The following is a 21,555-nucleotide window of genomic DNA, read 5'->3' as shown; positions in this document are numbered from 1 at the left end:
TGGAATCTTTTCCCGTGTAGGTTATGACACAATGTTGAGTAGTCTTCTCTTGGTATTCTGTAGGTCTTTGGTGATTATATATTTCACGTGTGTTTGTATATCTCTGTTCACCTCAATATGGTAATGTACCCAATCCTCACACCTTTCCATTTGGTGAACCTTAAGTTTTTGTACTGAATCTGTGATTGCCTTTCTCTGTGGAAGTATCTTCGTTTGTATCAATTTTTAGGTAACACCTCTATGTGGTATGATAGGATACGGGTCTTTCGTTTTCTCACTTACTCCAAGTTGCGTGATAACTTCTAGAGTCATCTATGGTGCTGCAAATGGCATTGCTTCATTTTATCGCTAGCTCATAATCCATCTGTACATGTAGCAGTTCTTCTTTGTACACCCATCTGTCGGTGGACTTTTTGGTGACTTCCATATCTTGGCTATGGTAATACTGTGCAATGCAGATTTGCCTGCCTCTTTCTTTCCAATTCTGTCTTCTTAGGTTATAGGTCCAGGAATAAGCCTCTGGATCGTACGGTAGCTCAATGTTTACCTTTTAACGGCACCTCCACTCTGCTCTCATGAGTGGCTCTCTCCAGGTTACATCCCACTTAAAGTGCAGGGTTTGCATTTCTCCACAGCACCTTCAGCATTTATTCTTTGTGGTTTTTTACTGATGGTTATTCTGACTGGTGTGAGCTGATACGTCTTTGTGGCTGAATTTGCATGTGTCTCATGATCCATTAAAACTGAGCTTTAAGGCAGGTCCTTTTCATTTTTCAGGCTGTGAGTACCGCTTAGTTCTTCAAAGTGTTTTCTTAAAGTATGTATGTCATAATTTTAAAATTTTTTGGCCATTACCTCCCTGAAGACATTTTGCGGTGACCATTAGCACAGGCTTAAACCTGCGTTTGCAGGTAACGGCCAGAGGGTGGCGGTCTTTCTACGTTCCCCATGCTGGTACTAGGGCAACAGGCCTTCCGGCCAGTGGTGTTCCTCGGTTATAAATTAGAGTGGAATGTGCCTGAAGAAACCCACAAATGCTGATGTCTCCTTACTTATGTTTGTCTTTTAAATTTACCTTATATTTATTATTGGAGCAATATTACATTGTGTACATGGAACAGTTCTTCTTGGTGGGTTCCTCTGTTGATGGACATTTTCATTGCTTCCAAATGTTGGCTATGGTCAATATGGCTGGAGTGCAGGATTGCCAGCCTGTGACGTTTTGATTCTCATTTTCTCAGGGGATAGGCCCAGCAGCGGGTATGACTGATTGACAGGTAGCTCAGTGTTTACCTTTTCAAGGCACTTCCATTGTGTTTTCATTAGTGGCTCTTACCACGTCCCCCTTAGGGCCGAGTGTACGCATTCCTCCACAGTCCCTTCAGCATTTATTTTTTGAAACATTTTTGCTGATGGCAATTCTGACTGCTGTGAGCTGATAGGGTTTTGTAATTTGGGTTTGCATGTCTTTAAAAATTCCTAAAATATATCATTTTCCCACACCTTTTTCTTTCCTCTTCTTTAAAGGAAAAGCTGTGAGTACCACATAGCTCTTGAAATTGTCTTCTTGGAAGGTTGCCCTCTTTTGAAATTTTTGCTCCATTTTTGATCCCAGGATTTATTTGGAGGGCAGGTGTCATTTACAGAATGGCAAGTTGGTGAATATTTAGTGACCTTTAGCAGTGGGTTGAAAGCTGCTGTTGTGGGAAATGGCCACAAGGAGGCAGCATTTCTCCATTCCCAAATCTGAGTACTAGGGCAGCAGAGCCTTTCTAGAAGTCGTGTTCCTAGGTTGTAAATTAGAATGGAATGTGCCAGGAGAAACCCCCATAAGTTTAGGTCTCATTACTTCTTGTTTTTGTTAATTTTTTTAATCGGGGTAAGGACTAGAATATTGTTTGTCCTAGGGGTACACAATCTGGTTCAATTGTACATTATATATGTCTACTCTACAGATCCTCTTCCCATGTAAAATATTACAGAGTGTTCTGTAGACCTCCCTTGCTATATGGTCGGTCGTTTTGAAATATGTATATAATATGTATTTGGATATGTATAGTAACACTAATCTCATTTATCCATTCCCCCCACCTTTCCTTTTAGATGAGCATAGTTGGTTTTCTAAGTCTGTGAGTGTCTTTCTCTGTGGAAATATGTTCATTTGTGTCAGTGATTAGATAACGCCTCTAAGGGATATCATAGGATATAGGTCTTTTGCTTTCCGACTTACCTCATGTTTTGTGATTATCTCCAGGCTCATCTCTGGTGCCTCAAAGAGCAGTGTTTCATTGTTTTCCATGGCTAATATTCCATTGTGTACATGGACTCCTTCTTCTTTATCCATTCACCTGTTGATGGACATTTTGGTTGCTTCCCATCTTGGCTATTTTGAATAAGGCTGCAGTGCAGCCTTTGCAGCCTGTGTCTTTTCGATCCTGGTCTTCTCAGGTGAGAGGCCCAGTGGTGTGCCTGTTGCATTGAGTGGTACCTCAATTTTCACTTTTTAACGCAGTTCCTTTTGGTACTCCTTACTGGCTGTTAACCACTTTACATCTCACCAGCACCTAGAGGTTACACAGTTCTCTACAACCCCGTCAGCATTTATTGTTGGTAGACTTTTTGCTGACGGTCAGTGGACAGGTGTGAGTTGAAACCTTTTGGTTGATTAGATTGCATGAGTCTAATCATTCCTGAGGTTGAGCTTTTACCCATTTTCCTGTTTTTTTGTTTAAAGAGAGTGAGGAATACTTACCTCTGCATACTATCTTCTTGAAACATTCGCCTGTTTTGAATTTCTTTTGTCCATTCCCCACCTGAGCACAATTTTTGACGGCAGGTGTCCTTTACAGCCCTGAGCCCTTGTGAATTTTAAGTGACCAGTAGCTGTGGGTTTAAAGCTGCTCTTGCGGGAAACGGCCACAAGGGGGCAGCATTTCTCCTTTACCAAATCTGGTCACTAGGGCAACAGAGCCTTAATGGAAGTCGTGTTCTAGGTTGTAAGTTACAATGGAATGTGCCGGGAAAAAGCCCTTTAAGTTTATGTGTCATTCCTTCTTGTTTGTATTTTTAACAAAATTTTTATTCTTTATCACAGCAAATTCGATTACAATGGTTTGTTTGGTCTAGGTGTGCAAGACGTGGTTCCTTCACACATATACATATATCTATTCTTCTTTGGAATCTTTTCCCGTGTAGGTTATGACACAATGTTGAGTAGTCTTCTCTTGGTATTCTGTAGGTCTTTGGTGATTATATATTTCACGTGTGTTTGTATATCTCTGTTCACCTCAATATGGTAATGTACCCAATCCTCACACCTTTCCATTTGGTGAACCTTAAGTTTTTGTACTGAATCTGTGATTGCCTTTCTCTGTGGAAGTATCTTCGTTTGTATCAATTTTTAGGTAACACCTCTATGTGGTATGATAGGATATGGGTCTTTCGTTTTCTCACTTACTCCAAGTTGCGTGATAACTTCTAGAGTCATCTATGGTGCTGCAAATGGCATTGCTTCATTTTATCGCTAGCTCATAATCCATCTGTACATGTAGCAGTTCTTCTTTGTACACCCATCTGTCGGTGGACTTTTTGGTGACTTCCATATCTTGGCTATGGTAATACTGTGCAATGCAGATTTGCCTGCCTCTTTCTTTCCAATTCTGTCTTCTTAGGTTATAGGTCCAGGAATAAGCCTCTGGATCGTACGGTAGCTCAATGTTTACCTTTTAACGGCACCTCCACTCTGCTCTCATGAGTGGCTCTCTCCAGGTTACATCCCACTTAAAGTGGAGGGTTTGCATTTCTCCACAGCACCTTCAGCATTTATTCTTTGTGGTTTTTTACTGATGGTTATTCTGACTGGTGTGAGCTGATACGTCTTTGTGGCTGAATTTGCATGTGTCTCATGATCCATTAAAACTGAGCTTTAAGGCAGGTCCTTTTCATTTTTCAGGCTGTGAGTACCGCTTAGTTCTTCAAAGTGTTTTCTTAAAGTATGTATGTCATAATTTTAAAATTTTTTGGCCATTACCTCCCTGAAGACATTTTGCGGTGACCATTAGCACAGGCTTAAACCTGCGTTTGCAGGTAACGGCCAGAGGGTGGCGGTCTTTCTACGTTCCCCATGCTGGTACTAGGGCAACAGGCCTTCTGGCCAGTGGTGTTCCTCGGTTATAAATTAGAGTGGAATGTGCCTGAAGAAACCCACAAATGCTGATGTCTCCTTACTTATGTTTGTCTTTTAAATTTACCTTATATTTATTATTGGAGCAATATTACATTGTGTACATGGAACAGTTCTTCTTGGTGCGTTCCTCTGTTGATGGACATTTTCATTGCTTCCAAATGTTGGCTATGGTCAATATGGCTGGAGTGCAGGATTGCCAGCCTGTGACGTTTTGATTCTCATTTTCTCAGGGGATAGGCCCAGCAGTGGGTATGACTGATTGACGGGTAGCTCAGTGTTTACCTTTTCAAGGCACTTCCATCGTGTTTTCATTAGTGGCTCTTACCACGTCCCCCTTAGGGCCGAGTGTACGCATTCCTCCACAGTCCCTTCAGCATTTATTTTTTGAAACATTTTTGCTGATGGCCATTCTGACTGCTGTGAGCTGATAGGTTTTTGTAATTTGGGTTTGCATGTCTTTAAAAATTCCTAAAATATATCATTTTCCCACACCTTTTTCTTTCCTCTTCTTTAAAGGAAAAGCTGTGAGTACCACATAGCTCTTGAAATTGTCTTCTTGGAAGGTTGCCCTCTTTTGAAATTTTTGCTCCATTTTTGATCCCAGGATTTATTTGGAGGGCAGGTGTCATTTACAGAATGGCAAGTTGGTGAATATTTAGTGACCTTTAGCAGTGGGTTGAAAGCTGCTGTTGTGGGAAATGGCCACAAGGAGGCAGCATTTCTCCATTCCCAAATCTGAGTACTAGGGCAGCAGAGCCTTTCTGGAAGTCGTGTTCCTAGGTTGTAAATTAGAATGGAATGTGCCAGGAGAAACCCCCATAAGTTTAGGTCTCATTACTTCTTGTTTTTGTTATTTTTTTTAATCGGGGTAAGGACTAGAATATTGTTTGTCCTAGGGGTACACAATCTGGTTCATTTGTACATTATATATGTCTACTCTACAGATCCTCTTCCCATGTAAAATATTACAGAGTGTTCTGTAGACCTCCCTAGCTATATGGTCGGTCGTTTTGAAATATGTATATAATATGTATTTGGATATGTATAGTAACACTAATCTCATTTATCCATTCCCCCCACCTTTCCTTTTAGATGAGCATAGTTGGTTTTCTAAGTCTGTGAGTGTCTTTCTCTGTGGAAATATGTTCATTTGTGTCAGTGATTAGATAACGCCTCTAAGGGATATCATAGGATATAGGTCTTTTGCTTTCCGACTTACCTCATGTTTTGTGATTATCTCCAGGCTCATCTCTGGTGCCTCAAAGAGCAGTGTTTCATTGTTTTCCATGGCTAATATTCCATTGTGTACATGGACTCCTTCTTCTTTATCCATTCACCTGTTGATGGACATTTTGGTTGCTTCCCATCTTGGCTATTTTGAATAAGGCTGCAGTGCAGCCTTTGCAGCCTGTGTCTTCTCGATCCTGGTCTTCTCAGGTGAGAGGCCCAGTGGTGTGCCTGCTGGATTGAATGGTACCTCAGTTTTTACTTTTCAACGCAGTTCCTTTCTGTACTCCTTACTGGCTGTTAACCACTTTACATCTCACCAGCACCTATAGGTTACACAGTTCTCTACAACCCCATCAGCATTTATTGTTGGTAGACTTTTTGCTGACGGTCAGTCGACAGGTGTGAGTTGAAACCTTTTGGTTGATTAGATTGCATGAGTCTAATCATTCCTGAGGTTGAGCTTTTACCCATTTTCCTGTTTTTTTGTTTAAAGAGAGTGAGGAATACTTACCTCTGCATACTATCTTCTTGAAACATTCGCCTGTTTTGAATTTCTTTTGTCCATTCCCCACCTGAGCACAATTTTTGACGGCAGGTGTCCTTTACAGCCCTGAGCCCTTGTGAATTTTAAGTGACCAGTAGCTGTGGGTTTAAAGCTGCTCTTGCGGGAAACGGCCACAAGGGGGCAGCATTTCTCCTTTACCAAATCTGGTCACTAGGGCAACAGAGCCTTAATGGAAGTCGTGTTCTAGGTTGTAAGTTACAATGGAATGTGCCGGGAAAAAGCCCTTTAAGTTTATGTGTCATTCCTTCTTGTTTGTATTTTTAACAAAATTTTTATTCTTTATCACAGCAAATTCGATTACAATGGTTTGTTTGGTCTAGGTGTGCAAGACGTGGTTCCTTCACACATATACATATATCTATTCTTCTTTGGAATCTTTTCCCGTGTAGGTTATGACACAATGTTGAGTAGTCTTCTCTTGGTATTCTGTAGGTCTTTGGTGATTATATATTTCACGTGTGTTTGTATATCTCTGTTCACCTCAATATGGTAATGTACCCAATCCTCACACCTTTCCATTTGGTGAACCTTAAGTTTTTGTACTGAATCTGTGATTGCCTTTCTCTGTGGAAGTATCTTCGTTTGTATCAATTTTTAGGTAACACCTCTATGTGGTATGATAGGATACGGGTCTTTCGTTTTCTCACTTACTCCAAGTTGCGTGATAACTTCTAGAGTCATCTATGGTGCTGCAAATGGCATTGCTTCATTTTATCGCTAGCTCATAATCCATCTGTACATGTAGCAGTTCTTCTTTGTACACCCATCTGTCGGTGGACTTTTTGGTGACTTCCATATCTTGGCTATGGTAATACTGTGCAATGCAGATTTGCCTGCCTCTTTCTTTCCAATTCTGTCTTCTTAGGTTATAGGTCCAGGAATAAGCCTCTGGATCGTACGGTAGCTCAATGTTTACCTTTTAACGGCACCTCCACTCTGCTCTCATGAGTGGCTCTCTCCAGGTTACATCCCACTTAAAGTGCAGGGTTTGCATTTCTCCACAGCACCTTCAGCATTTATTCTTTGTGGTTTTTTACTGATGGTTATTCTGACTGGTGTGAGCTGATACGTCTTTGTGGCTGAATTTGCATGTGTCTCATGATCCATTAAAACTGAGCTTTAAGGCAGGTCCTTTTCATTTTTCAGGCTGTGAGTACCGCTTAGTTCTTCAAAGTGTTTTCTTAAAGTATGTATGTCATAATTTTAAAATTTTTTGGCCATTACCTCCCTGAAGACATTTTGCGGTGACCATTAGCACAGGCTTAAACCTGCGTTTGCAGGTAACGGCCAGAGGGTGGCGGTCTTTCTACGTTCCCCATGCTGGTACTAGGGCAACAGGCCTTCCGGCCAGTGGTGTTCCTCGGTTATAAATTAGAGTGGAATGTGCCTGAAGAAACCCACAAATGCTGATGTCTCCTTACTTATGTTTGTCTTTTAAATTTACCTTATATTTATTATTGGAGCAATATTACATTGTGTACATGGAACAGTTCTTCTTGGTGGGTTCCTCTGTTGATGGACATTTTCATTGCTTCCAAATGTTGGCTATGGTCAATATGGCTGGAGTGCAGGATTGCCAGCCTGTGACGTTTTGATTCTCATTTTCTCAGGGGATAGGCCCAGCAGCGGGTATGACTGATTGACAGGTAGCTCAGTGTTTACCTTTTCAAGGCACTTCCATTGTGTTTTCATTAGTGGCTCTTACCACGTCCCCCTTAGGGCCGAGTGTACGCATTCCTCCACAGTCCCTTCAGCATTTATTTTTTGAAACATTTTTGCTGATGGCCATTCTGACTGCTGTGAGCTGATAGGGTTTTGTAATTTGGGTTTGCATGTCTTTAAAAATTCCTAAAATATATCATTTTCCCACACCTTTTTCTTTCCTCTTCTTTAAAGGAAAAGCTGTGAGTACCACATAGCTCTTGAAATTGTCTTCTTGGAAGGTTGCCCTCTTTTGAAATTTTTGCTCCATTTTTGATCCCAGGATTTATTTGGAGGGCAGGTGTCATTTACAGAATGGCAAGTTGGTGAATATTTAGTGACCTTTAGCAGTGGGTTGAAAGCTGCTGTTGTGGGAAATGGCCACAAGGAGGCAGCATTTCTCCATTCCCAAATCTGAGTACTAGGGCAGCAGAGCCTTTCTAGAAGTCGTGTTCCTAGGTTGTAAATTAGAATGGAATGTGCCAGGAGAAACCCCCATAAGTTTAGGTCTCATTACTTCTTGTTTTTGTTAATTTTTTTAATCGGGGTAAGGACTAGAATATTGTTTGTCCTAGGGGTACACAATCTGGTTCAATTGTACATTATATATGTCTACTCTACAGATCCTCTTCCCATGTAAAATATTACAGAGTGTTCTGTAGACCTCCCTTGCTATATGGTCGGTCGTTTTGAAATATGTATATAATATGTATTTGGATATGTATAGTAACACTAATCTCATTTATCCATTCCCCCCACCTTTCCTTTTAGATGAGCATAGTTGGTTTTCTAAGTCTGTGAGTGTCTTTCTCTGTGGAAATATGTTCATTTGTGTCAGTGATTAGATAACGCCTCTAAGGGATATCATAGGATATAGGTCTTTTGCTTTCCGACTTACCTCATGTTTTGTGATTATCTCCAGGCTCATCTCTGGTGCCTCAAAGAGCAGTGTTTCATTGTTTTCCATGGCTAATATTCCATTGTGTACATGGACTCCTTCTTCTTTATCCATTCACCTGTTGATGGACATTTTGGTTGCTTCCCATCTTGGCTATTTTGAATAAGGCTGCAGTGCAGCCTTTGCAGCCTGTGTCTTTTCGATCCTGGTCTTCTCAGGTGAGAGGCCCAGTGGTGTGCCTGTTGCATTGAGTGGTACCTCAATTTTCACTTTTTAACGCAGTTCCTTTTGGTACTCCTTACTGGCTGTTAACCACTTTACATCTCACCAGCACCTAGAGGTTACACAGTTCTCTACAACCCCGTCAGCATTTATTGTTGGTAGACTTTTTGCTGACGGTCAGTGGACAGGTGTGAGTTGAAACCTTTTGGTTGATTAGATTGCATGAGTCTAATAATTCCTGAGGTTGAGCTTTTACCCATTTTCCTGTTTTTTTGTTTAAAGAGAGTGAGGAATACTTACCTCTGCATACTATCTTCTTGAAACATTCGCCTGTTTTGAATTTCTTTTGTCCATTCCCCACCTGAGCACAATTTTTGACGGCAGGTGTCCTTTACAGCCCTGAGCCCTTGTGAATTTTAAGTGACCAGTAGCTGTGGGTTTAAAGCTGCTCTTGCGGGAAACGGCCACAAGGGGGCAGCATTTCTCCTTTACCAAATCTGGTCACTAGGGCAACAGAGCCTTAATGGAAGTCGTGTTCTAGGTTGTAAGTTACAATGGAATGTGCCGGGAAAAAGCCCTTTAAGTTTATGTGTCATTCCTTCTTGTTTGTATTTTTAACAAAATTTTTATTCTTTATCACAGCAAATTCGATTACAATGGTTTGTTTGGTCTAGGTGTGCAAGACGTGGTTCCTTCACACATATACATATATCTATTCTTCTTTGGAATCTTTTCCCGTGTAGGTTATGACACAATGTTGAGTAGTCTTCTCTTGGTATTCTGTAGGTCTTTGGTGATTATATATTTCACGTGTGTTTGTATATCTCTGTTCACCTCAATATGGTAATGTACCCAATCCTCACACCTTTCCATTTGGTGAACCTTAAGTTTTTGTACTGAATCTGTGATTGCCTTTCTCTGTGGAAGTATCTTCGTTTGTATCAATTTTTAGGTAACACCTCTATGTGGTATGATAGGATATGGGTCTTTCGTTTTCTCACTTACTCCAAGTTGCGTGATAACTTCTAGAGTCATCTATGGTGCTGCAAATGGCATTGCTTCATTTTATCGCTAGCTCATAATCCATCTGTACATGTAGCAGTTCTTCTTTGTACACCCATCTGTCGGTGGACTTTTTGGTGACTTCCATATCTTGGCTATGGTAATACTGTGCAATGCAGATTTGCCTGCCTCTTTCTTTCCAATTCTGTCTTCTTAGGTTATAGGTCCAGGAATAAGCCTCTGGATCGTACGGTAGCTCAATGTTTACCTTTTAACGGCACCTCCACTCTGCTCTCATGAGTGGCTCTCTCCAGGTTACATCCCACTTAAAGTGGAGGGTTTGCATTTCTCCACAGCACCTTCAGCATTTATTCTTTGTGGTTTTTTACTGATGGTTATTCTGACTGGTGTGAGCTGATACGTCTTTGTGGCTGAATTTGCATGTGTCTCATGATCCATTAAAACTGAGCTTTAAGGCAGGTCCTTTTCATTTTTCAGGCTGTGAGTACCGCTTAGTTCTTCAAAGTGTTTTCTTAAAGTATGTATGTCATAATTTTAAAATTTTTTGGCCATTACCTCCCTGAAGACATTTTGCGGTGACCATTAGCACAGGCTTAAACCTGCGTTTGCAGGTAACGGCCAGAGGGTGGCGGTCTTTCTACGTTCCCCATGCTGCTACTAGGGCAACAGGCCTTCTGGCCAGTGGTGTTCCTCGGTTATAAATTAGAGTGGAATGTGCCTGAAGAAACCCACAAATGCTGATGTCTCCTTACTTATGTTTGTCTTTTAAATTTACCTTATATTTATTATTGGAGCAATATTACATTGTGTACATGGAACAGTTCTTCTTGGTGCGTTCCTCTGTTGATGGACATTTTCATTGCTTCCAAATGTTGGCTATGGTCAATATGGCTGGAGTGCAGGATTGCCAGCCTGTGACGTTTTGATTCTCATTTTCTCAGGGGATAGGCCCAGCAGTGGGTATGACTGATTGACGGGTAGCTCAGTGTTTACCTTTTCAAGGCACTTCCATCGTGTTTTCATTAGTGGCTCTTACCACGTCCCCCTTAGGGCCGAGTGTACGCATTCCTCCACAGTCCCTTCAGCATTTATTTTTTGAAACATTTTTGCTGATGGCCATTCTGACTGCTGTGAGCTGATAGGTTTTTGTAATTTGGGTTTGCATGTCTTTAAAAATTCCTAAAATATATCATTTTCCCACACCTTTTTCTTTCCTCTTCTTTAAAGGAAAAGCTGTGAGTACCACATAGCTCTTGAAATTGTCTTCTTGGAAGGTTGCCCTCTTTTGAAATTTTTGCTCCATTTTTGATCCCAGGATTTATTTGGAGGGCAGGTGTCATTTACAGAATGGCAAGTTGGTGAATATTTAGTGACCTTTAGCAGTGGGTTGAAAGCTGCTGTTGTGGGAAATGGCCACAAGGAGGCAGCATTTCTCCATTCCCAAATCTGAGTACTAGGGCAGCAGAGCCTTTCTGGAAGTCGTGTTCCTAGGTTGTAAATTAGAATGGAATGTGCCAGGAGAAACCCCCATAAGTTTAGGTCTCATTACTTCTTGTTTTTGTTAATTTTTTTAATCGGGGTAAGGACTAGAATATTGTTTGTCCTAGGGGTACACAATCTGGTTCATTTGTACATTATATATGTCTACTCTACAGATCCTCTTCCCATGTAAAATATTACAGAGTGTTCTGTAGACCTCGCTTGCTATATGGTCGGTCGTTTTGAAATATGTATATAATATGTATTTGGATATGTATAGTAACACTAATCTCATTTATCCATTCCCCCCACCTTTCCTTTTAGATGAGCATAGTTGGTTTTCTAAGTCTGTGAGTGTCTTTCTCTGTGGAAATATGTTCATTTGTGTCAGTGATTAGATAACGCCTCTAAGGGATATCATAGGATATAGGTCTTTTGCTTTCCGACTTACCTCATGTTTTGTGATTATCTCCAGGCTCATCTCTGGTGCCTCAAAGAACAGTGTTTCATTGTTTTCCATGGCTAATATTCCATTGTGTACATGGACTCCTTCTTCTTTATCCATTCACCTGTTGATGGACATTTTGGTTGCTTCCCATCTTGGCTATTTTGAATAAGGCTGCAGTGCAGCATTTGCAGCCTGTGTCTTTTCGATCCTGGTCTTCTCAGGTGAGAGGCCCAGTGGTGTGCCTGCTGGATTGAATGGTACCTCAGTTTTCACTTTTCAACGCATTTCCTTTCAGTAGTCATTATTGGCTGTTAACCACTTTCCATCCCACCAGCACCTAGAGGTTACACAGTTCTCTGCAACCCCGTCAGCATTTATTGTTGGTAGACTTTTTGCTGACGGTCAGTCGACAGGTGTGAGATGAAACCTTTTGGTTGATTAGATTGCATGAGTCTAATCATTCCTGAGGTTGAGCTTTTACCCATTTTCCTGTTTTTTTGTTTAAAGAGAGTGAGGAATACTTACCTCTGCATACTATCTTCTTGAAACATTCGCCTGTTTTGAATTTCTTTTGTCCATTCCCCACCTGAGCACAATTTTTGACGGCAGGTGTCCTTTACAGCCCTGAGCCCTTGTGAATTTTAAGTGACCAGTAGCTGTGGGTTTAAAGCTGCTCTTGCGGGAAACGGCCACAAGGGGGCAGCATTTCTCCTTTACCAAATCTGGTCACTAGGGCAACAGAGCCTTAATGGAAGTCGTGTTCTAGGTTGTAAATTACAATGGAATGTGCCGGGAAAAAGCCCTTTAAGTTTATGTGTCATTCCTTCTTGTTTGTATTTTTAACAAAATTTTTATTCTTTATCACAGCAAATTCGATTACAATGGTTTGTTTGGTCTAGGTGTGCAAGACGTGGTTCCTTCACACATATACATACATCTATTCTTCTTTGGAATCTTTTCCCGTGTAGGTTATGACACAATGTTGAGTAGTCTTCTCCTGGTATTCTGTAGGTCTTTGGTGATTATATATTTCACGTGTGTTTGTATATCTCTGTTCACCTCAATATGGTAATGTACCCAATCCTCACACCTTTCCATTTGGTGAACCTTAAGTTTTTGTACTGAATCTGTGATTGCCTTTCTCTGTGGAAGTATCTTCGTTTGTATCAATTTTTAGGTAACACCTCTATGTGGTATGATAGGATATGTGTCTTTCGCTTTCTCACTTACTCCAAGTTGCGTGATTACTTCTAGAGTCATCTATGGTGCTGCAAATGGCATTGTTTCATTTTATCGCTAGCTCATAATCCATCTGTACATGTAGCAGTTCTTCTTTGTCCACCCATCTGTCGGTGGACTTTTTGGTGACTTCCATATCTTGGCTATGGTAATACTGTGCAATGCAGATTTGCCTGCCTCTTTCTTTCCAATTCTGTCTTCTTAGGTTATAGGTCCAGGAATAAGCCTCTGGATCGTACGGTAGCTCAATGTTTACCTTTTAACGGCACCTCCACTCTGCTCTCATGAGTGGCTCTCTCCAGGTTACATCCCACTTAAAGTGGAGGGTTTGCATTTCTCCACAGCACCTTCAGCATTTATTCTTTGTGGTTTTTTACTGATGGTTATTCTGACTGGTGTGAGCTGATACGTCTTTGTGGCTGAATTTGCATGTGTCTCATGATCCATTAAAACTGAGCTTTAAGGCAGGTCCTTTTCATTTTTCAGGCTGTGAGTACCGCTTAGTTCTTCAAAGTGTTTTCTTAAAGTATGTATGTCATAATTTTAAAATTTTTTGGCCATTACCTCCCTGAAGACATTTTGCGGTGACCATTAGCACAGGCTTAAACCTGCGTTTGCAGGTAACGGCCAGAGGGTGGCGGTCTTTCTACGTTCCCCATGCTGGTACTAGGGCAACAGGCCTTCTGGCCAGTGGTGTTCCTCGGTTATAAATTAGAGTGGAATGTGCCTGAAGAAACCCACAAATGCTGATGTCTCCTTACTTATGTTTGTCTTTTAAATTTACCTTATATTTATTATTGGAGCAATATTACATTGTATACATGGAACAGTTCTTCTTGGTGCGTTCCTCTGTTGATGGACATTTTCATTGCTTCCAAATGTTGGCTATGGTCAATATGGCTGGAGTGCAGGATTGCCAGCCTGTGACGTTTTGATTCTCATTTTCTCAGGGGATAGGCCCAGCAGTGGGTATGACTGATTGACGGGTAGCTCAGTGTTTACCTTTTCAAGGCACTTCCATCGTGTTTTCATTAGTGGCTCTTACCACGTCCCCCTTAGGGCCGAGTGTACGCATTCCTCCACAGTCCCTTCAGCATTTATTTTTTGAAACATTTTTGCTGATGGCCATTCTGACTGCTGTGAGCTGATAGGTTTTTGTAATTTGGGTTTGCATGTCTTTAAAAATTCCTAAAATATATCATTTTCCCACACCTTTTTCTTTCCTCTTCTTTAAAGGAAAAGCTGTGAGTACCACATAGCTCTTGAAATTGTCTTCTTGGAAGGTTGCCCTCTTTTGAAATTTTTGCTCCATTTTTGATCCCAGGATTTATTTGGAGGGCAGGTGTCATTTACAGAATGGCAAGTTGGTGAATATTTAGTGACCTTTAGCAGTGGGTTGAAAGCTGCTGTTGTGGGAAATGGCCACAAGGAGGCAGCATTTCTCCATTCCCAAATCTGAGTACTAGGGCAGCAGAGCCTTTCTGGAAGTCGTGTTCCTAGGTTGTAAATTAGAATGGAATGTGCCAGGAGAAACCCCCATAAGTTTAGGTCTCATTACTTCTTGTTTTTGTTATTTTTTTTAATCGGGGTAAGGACTAGAATATTGTTTGTCCTAGGGGTACACAATCTGGTTCATTTGTACATTATATATGTCTACTCTACAGATCCTCTTCCCATGTAAAATATTACAGAGTGTTCTGTAGACCTCCCTAGCTATATGGTCGGTCGTTTTGAAATATGTATATAATATGTATTTGGATATGTATAGTAACACTAATCTCATTTATCCATTCCCCCCACCTTTCCTTTTAGATGAGCATAGTTGGTTTTCTAAGTCTGTGAGTGTCTTTCTCTGTGGAAATATGTTCATTTGTGTCAGTGATTAGATAACGCCTCTAAGGGATATCATAGGATATAGGTCTTTTGCTTTCCGACTTACCTCATGTTTTGTGATTATCTCCAGGCTCATCTCTGGTGCCTCAAAGAGCAGTGTTTCATTGTTTTCCATGGCTAATATTCCATTGTGTACATGGACTCCTTCTTCTTTATCCATTCACCTGTTGATGGACATTTTGGTTGCTTCCCATCTTGGCTATTTTGAATAAGGCTGCAGTGCAGCCTTTGCAGCCTGTGTCTTCTCGATCCTGGTCTTCTCAGGTGAGAGGCCCAGTGGTGTGCCTGCTGGATTGAATGGTACCTCAGTTTTTACTTTTCAACGCAGTTCCTTTCTGTACTCCTTACTGGCTGTTAACCACTTTACATCTCACCAGCACCTATAGGTTACACAGTTCTCTACAACCCCATCAGCATTTATTGTTGGTAGACTTTTTGCTGACGGTCAGTCGACAGGTGTGAGTTGAAACCTTTTGGTTGATTAGATTGCATGAGTCTAATCATTCCTGAGGTTGAGCTTTTACCCATTTTCCTGTTTTTTTGTTTAAAGAGAGTGAGGAATACTTACCTCTGCATACTATCTTCTTGAAACATTCGCCTGTTTTGAATTTCTTTTGTCCATTCCCCACCTGAGCACAATTTTTGACGGCAGGTGTCCTTTACAGCCCTGAGCCCTTGTGAATTTTAAGTGACCAGTAGCTGTGGGTTTAAAGCTGCTCTTGCGGGAAACGGCCACAAGGGGGCAGCATTTCTCCTTTACCAAATCTGGTCACTAGGGCAACAGAGCCTTAATGGAAGTCGTGTTCTAGGTTGTAAGTTACAATGGAATGTGCCGGGAAAAAGCCCTTTAAGTTTATGTGTCATTCCTTCTTGTTTGTATTTTTAACAAAATTTTTATTCTTTATCACAGCAAATTCGATTACAATGGTTTGTTTGGTCTAGGTGTGCAAGACGTGGTTCCTTCACACATATACATATATCTATTCTTCTTTGGAATCTTTTCCCGTGTAGGTTATGACACAATGTTGAGTAGTCTTCTCTTGGTATTCTGTAGGTCTTTGGTGATTATATATTTCACGTGTGTTTGTATATCTCTGTTCACCTCAATATGGTAATGTACCCAATCCTCACACCTTTCCATTTGGTGAACCTTAAGTTTTTGTACTGAATCTGTGATTGCCTTTCTCTGTGGAAGTATCTTCGTTTGTATCAATTTTTAGGTAACACCTCTATGTGGTATGATAGGATACGGGTCTTTCGTTTTCTCACTTACTCCAAGTTGCGTGATAACTTCTAGAGTCATCTATGGTGCTGCAAATGGCATTGCTTCATTTTATCGCTAGCTCATAATCCATCTGTACATGTAGCAGTTCTTCTTTGTACACCCATCTGTCGGTGGACTTTTTGGTGACTTCCATATCTTGGCTATGGTAATACTGTGCAATGCAGATTTGCCTGCCTCTTTCTTTCCAATTCTGTCTTCTTAGGTTATAGGTCCAGGAATAAGCCTCTGGATCGTACGGTAGCTCAATGTTTACCTTTTAACGGCACCTCCACTCTGCTCTCATGAGTGGCTCTCTCCAGGTTACATCCCACTTAAAGTGGAGGGTTTGCATTTCTCCACAGCACCTTCAGCATTTATTCTTTGTGGTTTTTTACTGATGGTTATTCTGACTGGTGTGAGCTGATACGTCTTTGTGGCTGAATTTGCATGTGTCTCATGATCCATTAAAACTGAGCTTTAAGGCAGGTCCTTTTCATTTTTCAGGCTGTGAGTACCGCTTAGTTCTTCAAAGTGTTTTCTTAAAGTATGTATGTCATAATTTTAAAATTTTTTGGCCATTACCTCCCTGAAGACATTTTGCGGTGACCATTAGCACAGGCTTAAACCTGCGTTTGCAGGTAACGGCCAGAGGGTGGCGGTCTTTCTACGTTCCCCATGCTGGTACTAGGGCAACAGGCCTTCCGGCCAGTGGTGTTCCTCGGTTATAAATTAGAGTGGAATGTGCCTGAAGAAACCCACAAATGCTGATGTCTCCTTACTTATGTTTGTCTTTTAAATTTACCTTATATTTATTATTGGAGCAATATTACATTGTGTACATGGAACAGTTCTTCTTGGTGGGTTCCTCTGTTGATGGACATTTTCATTGCTTCCAAATGTTGGCTATGGTCAATATGGCTGGAGTGCAGGATTGCCAGCCTGTGACGTTTTGATTCTCATTTTCTCAGGGGATAGGCCCAGCAGCGGGTATGACTGATTGACAGGTAGCTCAGTGTTTACCTTTTCAAGGCACTTCCATTGTGTTTTCATTAGTGGCTCTTACCACGTCCCCCTTAGGGCCGAGTGTACGCATTCCTCCACAGTCCCTTCAGCATTTATTTTTTGAAACATTTTTGCTGATGGCCATTCTGACTGCTGTGAGCTGATAGGGTTTTGTAATTTGGGTTTGCATGTCTTTAAAAATTCCTAAAATATATCATTTTCCCACACCTTTTTCTTTCCTCTTCTTTAAAGGAAAAGCTGTGAGTACCACATAGCTCTTGAAATTGTCTTCTTGGAAGGTTGCCCTCTTTTGAAATTTTTGCTCCATTTTTGATCCCAGGATTTATTTGGAGGGCAGGTGTCGTTTACAGAATGGCAAGTTGGTGAATATTTAGTGACCTTTAGCAGTGGGTTGAAAGCTGCTGTTGTGGGAAATGGCCACAAGGAGGCAGCATTTCTCCATTCCCAAATCTGAGTACTAGGGCAGCAGAGCCTTTCTAGAAGTCGTGTTCCTAGGTTGTAAATTAGAATGGAATGTGCCAGGAGAAACCCCCATAAGTTTAGGTCTCATTACTTCTTGTTTTTGTTAATTTTTTTAATCGGGGTAAGGACTAGAATATTGTTTGTCCTAGGGGTACACAATCTGGTTCAATTGTACATTATATATGTCTACTCTACAGATCCTCTTCCCATGTAAAATATTACAGAGTGTTCTGTAGACCTCCCTTGCTATATGGTCGGTCGTTTTGAAATATGTATATAATATGTATTTGGATATGTATAGTAACACTAATCTCATTTATCCATTCCCCCCACCTTTCCTTTTAGATGAGCATAGTTGGTTTTCTAAGTCTGTGAGTGTCTTTCTCTGTGGAAATATGTTCATTTGTGTCAGTGATTAGATAACGCCTCTAAGGGATATCATAGGATATAGGTCTTTTGCTTTCCGACTTACCTCATGTTTTGTGATTATCTCCAGGCTCATCTCTGGTGCCTCAAAGAGCAGTGTTTCATTGTTTTCCATGGCTAATATTCCATTGTGTACATGGACTCCTTCTTCTTTATCCATTCACCTGTTGATGGACATTTTGGTTGCTTCCCATCTTGGCTATTTTGAATAAGGCTGCAGTGCAGCCTTTGCAGCCTGTGTCTTTTCGATCCTGGTCTTCTCAGGTGAGAGGCCCAGTGGTGTGCCTGTTGCATTGAGTGGTACCTCAATTTTCACTTTTTAACGCAGTTCCTTTTGGTACTCCTTACTGGCTGTTAACCACTTTACATCTCACCAGCACCTAGAGGTTACACAGTTCTCTACAACCCCGTCAGCATTTATTGTTGGTAGACTTTTTGCTGACGGTCAGTGGACAGGTGTGAGTTGAAACCTTTTGGTTGATTAGATTGCATGAGTCTAATCATTCCTGAGGTTGAGCTTTTACCCATTTTCCTGTTTTTTTGTTTAAAGAGAGTGAGGAATACTTACCTCTGCATACTATCTTCTTGAAACATTCGCCTGTTTTGAATTTCTTTTGTCCATTCCCCACCTGAGCACAATTTTTGACGGCAGGTGTCCTTTACAGCCCTGAGCCCTTGTGAATTTTAAGTGACCAGTAGCTGTGGGTTTAAAGCTGCTCTTGCGGGAAACGGCCACAAGGGGGCAGCATTTCTCCTTTACCAAATCTGGTCACTAGGGCAACAGAGCCTTAATGGAAGTCGTGTTCTAGGTTGTAAGTTACAATGGAATGTGCCGGGAAAAAGCCCTTTAAGTTTATGTGTCATTCCTTCTTGTTTGTATTTTTAACAAAATTTTTATTCTTTATCACAGCAAATTCGATTACAATGGTTTGTTTGGTCTAGGTGTGCAAGACGTGGTTCCTTCACACATATACATATATCTATTCTTCTTTGGAATCTTTTCCCGTGTAGGTTATGACACAATGTTGAGTAGTCTTCTCTTGGTATTCTGTAGGTCTTTGGTGATTATATATTTCACGTGTGTTTGTATATCTCTGTTCACCTCAATATGGTAATGTACCCAATCCTCACACCTTTCCATTTGGTGAACCTTAAGTTTTTGTACTGAATCTGTGATTGCCTTTCTCTGTGGAAGTATCTTCGTTTGTATCAATTTTTAGGTAACACCTCTATGTGGTATGATAGGATATGGGTCTTTCGTTTTCTCACTTACTCCAAGTTGCGTGATAACTTCTAGAGTCATCTATGGTGCTGCAAATGGCATTGCTTCATTTTATCGCTAGCTCATAATCCATCTGTACATGTAGCAGTTCTTCTTTGTACACCCATCTGTCGGTGGACTTTTTGGTGACTTCCATATCTTGGCTATGGTAATACTGTGCAATGCAGATTTGCCTGCCTCTTTCTTTCCAATTCTGTCTTCTTAGGTTATAGGTCCAGGAATAAGCCTCTGGATCGTACGGTAGCTCAATGTTTACCTTTTAACGGCACCTCCACTCTGCTCTCATGAGTGGCTCTCTCCAGGTTACATCCCACTTAAAGTGGAGGGTTTGCATTTCTCCACAGCACCTTCAGCATTTATTCTTTGTGGTTTTTTACTGATGGTTATTCTGACTGGTGTGAGCTGATACGTCTTTGTGGCTGAATTTGCATGTGTCTCATGATCCATTAAAACTGAGCTTTAAGGCAGGTCCTTTTCATTTTTCAGGCTGTGAGTACCGCTTAGTTCTTCAAAGTGTTTTCTTAAAGTATGTATGTCATAATTTTAAAATTTTTTGGCCATTACCTCCCTGAAGACATTTTGCGGTGACCATTAGCACAGGCTTAAACCTGCGTTTGCAGGTAACGGCCAGAGGGTGGCGGTCTTTCTACGTTCCCCATGCTGGTACTAGGGCAACAGGCCTTCTGGCCAGTGGTGTTCCTCGGTTATAAATTAGAGTGGAATGTGCCTGAAGAAACCCACAAATGCTGATGTCTCCTTACTTATGTTTGTCTTTTAAATTTACCTTATATTTATTATTGGAGCAATATTACATTGTGTACATGGAACAGTTCTTCTTGGTGCGTTCCTCTGTTGATGGACATTTTCATTGCTTCCAAATGTTGGCTATGGTCAATATGGCTGGAGTGCAGGATTGCCAGCCTGTGACGTTTTGATTCTCATTTTCTCAGGGGATAGGCCCAGCAGTGGGTATGACTGATTGACGGGTAGCTCAGTGTTTACCTTTTCAAGGCACTTCCATCGTGTTTTCATTAGTGGCTCTTACCACGTCCCCCTTAGGGCCGAGTGTACGCATTCCTCCACAGTCCCTTCAGCATTTATTTTTTGAAACATTTTTGCTGATGGCCATTCTGACTGCTGTGAGCTGATAGGTTTTTGTAATTTGGGTTTGCATGTCTTTAAAAATTCCTAAAATATATCATTTTCCCACACCTTTTTCTTTCCTCTTCTTTAAAGGAAAAGCTGTGAGTACCACATAGCTCTTGAAATTGTCTTCTTGGAAGGTTGCCCTCTTTTGAAATTTTTGCTCCATTTTTGATCCCAGGATTTATTTGGAGGGCAGGTGTCATTTACAGAATGGCAAGTTGGTGAATATTTAGTGACCTTTAGCAGTGGGTTGAAAGCTGCTGTTGTGGGAAATGGCCACAAGGAGGCAGCATTTCTCCATTCCCAAATCTGAGTACTAGGGCAGCAGAGCCTTTCTGGAAGTCGTGTTCCTAGGTTGTAAATTAGAATGGAATGTGCCAGGAGAAACCCCCATAAGTTTAGGTCTCATTACTTCTTGTTTTTGTTATTTTTTTTAATCGGGGTAAGGACTAGAATATTGTTTGTCCTAGGGGTACACAATCTGGTTCATTTGTACATTATATATGTCTACTCTACAGATCCTCTTCCCATGTAAAATATTACAGAGTGTTCTGTAGACCTCCCTAGCTATATGGTCGGTCGTTTTGAAATATGTATATAATATGTATTTGGATATGTATAGTAACACTAATCTCATTTATCCATTCCCCCCACCTTTCCTTTTAGATGAGCATAGTTGGTTTTCTAAGTCTGTGAGTGTCTTTCTCTGTGGAAATATGTTCATTTGTGTCAGTGATTAGATAACGCCTCTAAGGGATATCATAGGATATAGGTCTTTTGCTTTCCGACTTACCTCATGTTTTGTGATTATCTCCAGGCTCATCTCTGGTGCCTCAAAGAGCAGTGTTTCATTGTTTTCCATGGCTAATATTCCATTGTGTACATGGACTCCTTCTTCTTTATCCATTCACCTGTTGATGGACATTTTGGTTGCTTCCCATCTTGGCTATTTTGAATAAGGCTGCAGTGCAGCCTTTGCAGCCTGTGTCTTCTCGATCCTGGTCTTCTCAGGTGAGAGGCCCAGTGGTGTGCCTGCTGGATTGAATGGTACCTCAGTTTTTACTTTTC

This window comes from Eschrichtius robustus, chromosome 5 (assembly GCF_028021215.1).
Source record: "Eschrichtius robustus isolate mEscRob2 chromosome 5, mEscRob2.pri, whole genome shotgun sequence".
In the NCBI taxonomy this organism is placed as follows: Eukaryota; Metazoa; Chordata; class Mammalia; order Artiodactyla; family Eschrichtiidae; genus Eschrichtius; species Eschrichtius robustus.
This window is presented reverse-complemented; position numbering follows the sequence as displayed.